The sequence below is a fragment of the Cylas formicarius genome, unplaced genomic scaffold (assembly GCF_029955315.1).
Source record: "Cylas formicarius isolate icCylForm1 unplaced genomic scaffold, icCylForm1.1 PGA_scaffold_10__41_contigs__length_53128322, whole genome shotgun sequence".
In the NCBI taxonomy this organism is placed as follows: domain Eukaryota; kingdom Metazoa; phylum Arthropoda; class Insecta; order Coleoptera; family Brentidae; genus Cylas; species Cylas formicarius.
In genome coordinates this window covers 21,249,942-21,257,937 of record NW_026844214.1, presented here as the reverse complement: position 1 = coordinate 21,257,937, position 7,996 = coordinate 21,249,942, and positions in this window count along the sequence as shown.

Sequence of the window (7,996 nt, the reverse complement as noted above, 5' to 3'; positions counted from 1 at the left end):
CCGACACAAAGGCTCAGTATATTTCCTTTTTACGGGAGTATGAAAAAATGGGTCACATGACTCGCTTAACTGAAAGGGAAATAAATGAACCCGCCTTATCATATTATATTCCACATCATGTAGTTTTTAAGGATCAAAGTTGCACCACCCGCGCTCGCGTAGTTTTCGATGCCTCGTGCGTTACCTCAACAGGCTTAAGTTTAAACGAAGTATTGAAATTAGGTCCGAAGGTGCAGAGTGATTTATTTGATATTATTGTCCGAATGCGTACTCACAAGATAGCTCTTACGGCGGACATCGAGAAAATGTATCGGATGGTTTCAGTAAACAAAATTCATAGACCTTTGCAAAGAATTATTTGGCGCGAGGATCCCTCGCACGAAATAGCTCATTTTAATTTAAATACGGTTACATATGGACTAAAAAGTTCAAGTTTTTTAGCAACGCGTACACTCAATGAAATCGGGAGAAATTCAACAGATCCAAAAATCCGAAAAATCATAATGGAAGTTTTTTATATTGACGATCTTATTTCGGGCGCAGAAAATGTTTCTGACGCGATAAAACTTAAGCAAAATGTTTCGGCTACCTTGTTAAAATCAGGTTTTAATTTACGTAAGTGGAGATCGAATGATCTAAGTGTTCTAGAAAATGATAATTTTAACACAAATTCAGAATTTTGCATAAGAAGCAGCGAGGAGACTAAAACTCTAGGGGTTATTTGGGATCCGATTAGTGATACGCTTTGTTATGTTTTTAATTTATCTATTAAAGCCGATCTAATTACAAAGCGAAGTATACTTTCCGGTGTTGCACAATTATTCGATCCTTTAGGCCTCATTAACCCGTGTGTGGTGAAGGCAAAATTAATTCTACAACAACTTTGGCAAATCCAAGCAGATTGGGATTCCGAAGTACCGCAAGGCATAAAAGAAAATTAGTCAAATTTTTTGGAAAACTTGCACTCGTTGAATGACATAAAGATTGATCGCAAAATTTTTAGCCCGGACTACACTAAAATTGCTTTACACGGTTTCTGCGATTCATCCATGCACGCGTACGGCGCATGCATCTATGCATTGTCCGAAAATTCCTATGGGGAAAGAAAATCAAATTTAATTTGTGCAAAATCGAAACTTGCACCTTTAAAAACACAAACACTACCTAGACTAGAATTATCAAGCGCATTACTTTTATCCCAGTTAATGTCGAAAGTAGTACGAATTTTACGAGTCCCAATTTCCTCAGTTACCTGTTGGACAGATTCTATGATAACACTTTCATGGATTAATTCGGAACCGAACAAGTGGAAAAAATTTGTTTCGAATCGGGTTTCGGAAATACAAATATTAAGTGAAAATTCATCGTGGAAACACATTGAATCGGAAAATAACCCAGTTGATATTATTTCACGTGGTTTAAACCCATCGGAGTTAAAGAATTGCCAAAAATGGTTTCAAGGTCCTACCTTTCTTATCGAGGAAGAAAGCTCCTGGCCTAAAACGCATATTGTTAATATGCCCGACTTACCTGAGGCGCGAAAAGAAAACATCATTTTATCTTTTACTTTATTAAATAATCTTGACTTAATAGAACGTTTTTCAACTTATCGAAAATTGATTCGTATCACCGCATATGTATTGCGATTTGGCTACAATTTAAGGCACAAAAAGGCAAGGCGATTTGATACACTGCTTCAATGTGAGCTTGACAATGCAATTACCAAATTATGTATCAATATTCAACATCAAGTTTTTCAGACGGAAATTAAATGTTTAAATTCAAATCAAAACATTCCAAAAGGCAGCAAGTTGCTTGCTTTAAGTCCATTTATCGACGAAATTGGTTTACTGCGCGTAGGAGGACGTTTGAAAAATTCTCATCTTGCTTTTAATCATAAGCATCCAATTGTTTTGCCCAGCAAACATCATTTCACTAGGCTTTTAATTGAACATTATCACAGAAAATATTTACACGCTGGTACCCAATTTATTCTCGCGCAAATAAGAGAGGATTTCTGGCCGCTGAACGCAAAAAACCAGATCCGCAGCGTTTTGAGAAAATGCATGGTATGCTTTCGTGTAAAACCTTTTAATATAACTCAACAAATGGGTTCATTGCCTCAACCTCGCGTTACTCCCTCTAGACCTTTTACATTCACCGGAATTGATCTAGCTGGACCTTATTTTACTAAGGCATCCAAAACTCGAACAAAAATTTTGATCAAAACTTACTTGACGGTGTTTGTTTGTTTGTCATCAAAAGCGGTTCACATAGAGATAATTACAGATCTTACTTCTGAAGCCTTTATGGACGCGTTTAAGCGTTTCGTATCCCGTCGAGGACTTCCAAAGCATCTTTACAGCGATAACGCTAAAAACTTTGTGGGTACGAATAACATTTTTCACAAATTCTACGAAAGCGTTGCTCAAACTGCTAACAATGAAACTCAAAGTAATTATTTCTTGGAAAATCGCATTACTTGGCATTTTATACCCGCGAGATCTCCGCATCACGGTGGAATTTGGGAATCCGCTATAAAGTCATTTAAGAATCATTTACAAAAGGTAATTGGTGAAACAAAGTTAAATTACGAACAACTATATACAGTCGTTGTACAAATTGAAGCTATCTTAAATTCGAGACCTCTCCTTCCTTTATCAAGTGATCCCACGGACCTACAATCTCTGACGCCAGGGCACCTATTAATAGGTGGAAATTTATTAGCCACACCTCAACATGACGTAACCGAAATTCCCAGCAATCGTTTGAAAAATTTCCATCAGTTGCAGCAATTGGTTCAAAATTTTTGGAAGCTTTGGAGTCATTCCTACCTCCATACTTTGCAGCAGCGTGGAAAATGGCACGTAAAATGCGAAAACATCAAAGTGGATGCGTTAGTTCTACTCAAGGACGAAAATTTGCCGCCGTTACAATGGTCAATGGGTCGCGTTGTAGCAGTCCATCCTGGAACCGACAACTTGGTGCGAGTGGTTTCCATACGCACAAGGAACGGGATAGTCAAGCGGTCAATCAACAAGATATGCCCGTTACCCGTGGACGAGATCAATACTTCTGCGCTTTGAAGTCCGCTGGACAGTTCAAGGCCGGCGGGATGGTCAATCCTCAAAACTGCCCAGCAACGGCAACATCGCGAGCACCGTAAAAAAAGGTTGCCTGCAAAAAAGGGATCGGCGCTGCCGACCCTTAAGAGAGACCACGGGACGCTGGGTCTCGACATTACAACCCGTGCTAGCAAACGTTAAGCTTCGTTATTCATTTTCATATGTTTTTTCCTTTGTTTGTTAGTTGTAAAAGTTTGTTAAGTTGTAAAAGTTAAAAAATAAAGTTATCGAAAAATACAGTCCACTCAATCGAACAACAATCAGCGCAGCAAATAACGTGGACCTACGTTAAAACCCACCAGACTGATTGCGTTTCTTAACATTTGCGATCTTCACAATAACTAAAAGAGCCCACCGAGCATTGGGACACAATAGTTATTTATCTAATCATTACAAAATTAGACAAAACTACTGCTAGAGAGTGGGAGCAATACAAAATTAGTAACAAGATTACTACTTGGGAAATTTTAAAAACACGCGTACAAAAATGCCAAATTCAAAGATATTCAAGGCAATACTCGCAGTTTTTACGCTGCAAATCTCAAATGCGTCTACTGTAAAGGTGATCATCATCAACGAAACAAATGATTTTGTTGTAATAGGCGACACAACACATGCTGCATGTTACTAGCGCGTTTGAAAATTCTGAAAATTCCAGTGGCGTCCAATCCAAATAACGATTCTTCGAAGGAGGAAAGTCGTTCTACCGAAGCAAATAAAGTTGTATTGTCTTCTTCGATGTTAGAAACAAGTGAAATTTTGCTTTCTACAGCCAGCGTAGAAATTTTTGATCAATTTGAAAATGTTCACATCATACGCGCTTTACTAGATTGTGGTAGCCAATCGAGTTTTATTTCAGCTGATCTTGTGGACCGTCTACTGCTAGACAAATCTAAGACTACTGTCACCGTCTCAGGTCTAAATAATTCGACATCAAATATTCTGCAAAAATGTGATGTTTTTATTCGCTCTACGAATGGAAACTTCAGTTCAAAACTTTTGTGCTTGATTTTACCTGAAATTATGGGCAATTTACCAAATATCAAATTAAACAAGTCTGTTTTGGACATTCCAAGAAACATTCATCTTGCTGATCTCAATTTCCATACATCTGGCAAAATTCAATTATTGATAGGTGCCGATCTGTTCTGGAAAATTTTAGGTGTAGGTAGAATCGATTTAGGTACGAATAAGCCTATCTTACAAAAAACAGGATTAGGTTGGATTGTGTCCGGCCCAAGAGGCAAAACAAATTCCAAAGGTACAAAACGTCATTTCAGTTCTAACCTCCTCGACTTACAGCATCAACTTTGCAAATTCTGGGAAGTGGGGGAGATCTCACCCATCAAACAAATGTCGGGTGAAGAGCGTGCTTGCGAGGAACATTTCCTGCAGAACACGGTACGAGATGAAAATAACCGATTCGTGGATTCATTACCTCTAAAAACGATTTCTATTTATTGGAAAAAGGCTTGAGCGAGATTCTATACTAAAACTTCAATACATTTCCTTTATGCAGGAATATCATGTCTCTTATTAAAAATCCCCATTCTCTAAAAGACATGGCTTATTACATGCCACATCACGGCGTTCTAAATTCTAATAGTCTAACCGCTGCTTTAAGAGTAGTTTTGATGCATCAGCCCCTACTTCAAATGGCATGTCACTAAACGACATCCAGTTAGTGGGTCCTACTATTCAAGACGATCTACTTTCTATCATTTTACGCTTCAGATGCCACAAATATGTCGTATCTGCGGACATCACAAAGATGTATCGTCAAGTTCTAGTCAAACTTGAGGATAGATCCCTGCAAAGAATCTTGTGGGGAGAATCCCCTTCAGAGGAGCTAAAAATATACGAGCGAGTAACAGTAACAGTAACCTATGGTCAAGCTTCCGCTTCTTTCTTAGCTATGCGATGTTTATTCGAACTTGCCAAATCAGTGCGAAAATGAATATCCTAAGATCTAGAAAATTATACGTCATGACTTTTATGTCGACGATTTGCTAACAGGGTCTGGTACTATTGAAGATGCTTCACATATTTGTAAAAAATTAACACGAATTCTAAAAGATGGTTGTTTCGAATTGCGCAAATGGTGTTCCAACGTACCTATTATCTTAAGAGATTTAGATAATTCCAACATTTCCAATAACCTTTTAAATTTCGGCTCAAATCAAAACGCAAAACCTCTTGGTCTAATTTGGAATTGTGTTTTAGATAAACTAATATTCAAACTCAATGCATGTGATGGAAAAAATCCAGTTACGAAACGTGTTATTTTGTCACAAATAAGTCTAATTTTCGATGCACTTGATATTTTGTCACGTTGCACTGTAATCGCAAAAATCATAATTCAAAAATTGTGGCTGGAGAAACTAAATTGGAATGAATCCATCCCACCTAGCATATACACAACATGGACAAAATTTCGATGCGAACTTTCGAATTTAAATAATCTTGAAGTAGAAATGTAGAAATTCATGGCTTTTCAGATGCCTCGCAGTTGGCCTATGTGGACTGCATCTATCTAAAAAGCAGCAACTCGAATGGTACATTCATCATTCTATTATTTGCCAAATCCAAAGTGGCTCCGATAAAAACATTAACTCTTCCTCGCTTGAAACTTTGTGGTGCTCTAGTTTTATCCAAGCTAACAGAAAAGGTTCTATATTCTTTAAATCTAAATGTAACTCGTTGTGTCCTATGGACCGAATCTATTATTATTCTAAGTTGGATACGTACTAGTTCACATCTTCTAAAAACCTTTGTAGTCGAGTAGCGAAAATTCAAAACCTAACTTCTAATTTCGAGTGGCGATATGTTTCTACCAAAGACAATCCTGCAGACCTTCTCTCGCGTGGAGTCTATCTAGGTCAAATTGCCAGAATTTCGAGACAAACCAGTAATGTCTTTCACTATAAGCATTCAAGATTCGTCTTTATCTGAGCGATATCCAAATTTAAATTTACTGTTTCGATTAGTAGCTTACATACTTCGTTTCAAAAATAATTGCTTTAAACTAAAAACAGAGCGTTGTTAAGGTTGATTAAAATATCCCAAATTCAAAGCTTTGCCACTGAATATAATGCTTTATTAAACGGAAAAGACATGCACACGAAAAGTAAAATTCTAAGTTTAAGTCCATTTATGGACGAAGACTAAATCATAAGAGTCGGTGGTAGATTAGATCGTTCAAATTTTAAATATGACAGGAAACATCCAGTTCTACTTTCCACAAAGCACAGACTGACCACATTAATTTTCGAAACAGAACATTTGCTTCTGCTATATGCAAGTCCCCAACTGCTTCTAATTTCAATCCGCGAAAAATTTTGGCCTGCAGCAGGACGAAATCTTGCAAAGCAAACCGTTCGAAAATGCAAAAAATGTTTTCGCGCTAAGCCACAAAATATCCAAATAATTTACCAAGTATCCGATTTTTAATTGACACACCATTTTATGTGGTAGGCACGGATTATGCGGGTCCATTTTTAATTATAAGTCACAAAGGTCGTTCTTTTAAATTATCAAAAGGCTACATTTGTTTATTCATTTGTTTCGCGACCAAAGCTATCCATTTGGAACTTGTGTCAGATTTGACCAGTGATGCGTTTATCCTAGCCTTAAGGCGATTTGTGTCTCGTCGTGGTAAACCGTCAATTATCTACTCAGACAATGGTACAAACTATGGAGGTGCTAAAAATGATCTCAAGGCATCAGGAAATTTTCTAGTATCTCAAGGTAATTCTCCCGAAGATTCTATTTCTCGCGAAGGTATTGAGTGGCGATTCATACCACCCAATTCACCGCACTTCCGACGCCTTTGGGAGGCTGGGATTAAAAGCACCAAACCTCATTTGAAACGGGTTATGGGAAACGCAAGCTTAACATTCGAAGAATTTTATTCGTTGTTAGTGGAACCTATTCTAAATTCCAGACCATTTTCACCTCTATCGTTCGACCCTAATGACTTCACTCCATTAACTCCCGCACACTTTCTTGTGGGAAAAACGTTAACTGCCGTCCCAGATGGAAATCTTCAGCAAATGCCAGAAAATCGGCTATCCAAATATCAAAAGCTTCAACAAATCCAGGAACATTTTTGGACTAGATGGAGCAAGGAGTATATATCCGAACTTCAGCAACGAAATCGATGGAAAACTAGTTCCACTGAACTTAAGGAGGGTGCTCTGGTACTTATCGAAGAAGATAACATGCCACCTCTCCAGTGGAAATTAGGCAGAGTTTTATCACTGCATCCCGGGCGGGACAATCAATCCAGAGTGGCGACAATCCGCACCTCGCGTAAGACCATCAAGAGGGCTTTCACAAAAATTTGTCCTCTACCCATGGAGGAAGATACTTCATGCAATGTGTAGTGTGTGAATCAAAGCAGAGTTAGTGCTTCTCGGAGAGTATTGTTCAATTTTCTTTTATTTTAACTAACCCAGTTAGTTCAAGGCGGGGGCATGTTAAGGACTTAGAAAACAAATTGTTTTCTTGTTATAGCTGTGGCAATAATGTATAACTTATATATATTGTAAAGCTGGCACCGCTGCCTATGCCTTAAAGCGGCTAGCAAGTCACAACCCTTTTAGTACTGTTTGACACGCAGTAGCGAATGTATCGCCCGTGCCAAACTCCAAATAAAAAAGCGAGTTTAAAATGTAACAAGTGGTTTTAGTACTCCGCAGAAAACACTCTGTCTGTCGAAAAAAAGAATTCCAGTGTATTCACTGGAAATGGTTTTGGTGTAATGATTGCAATAAGGAAGATTTTTCAAAATTTAGTCCTAATTTCTCAGTGAAAATCGACAGTAATACGTTTTGAATGTGACTTTGAATAGAATTGAATATGAGGGGAAT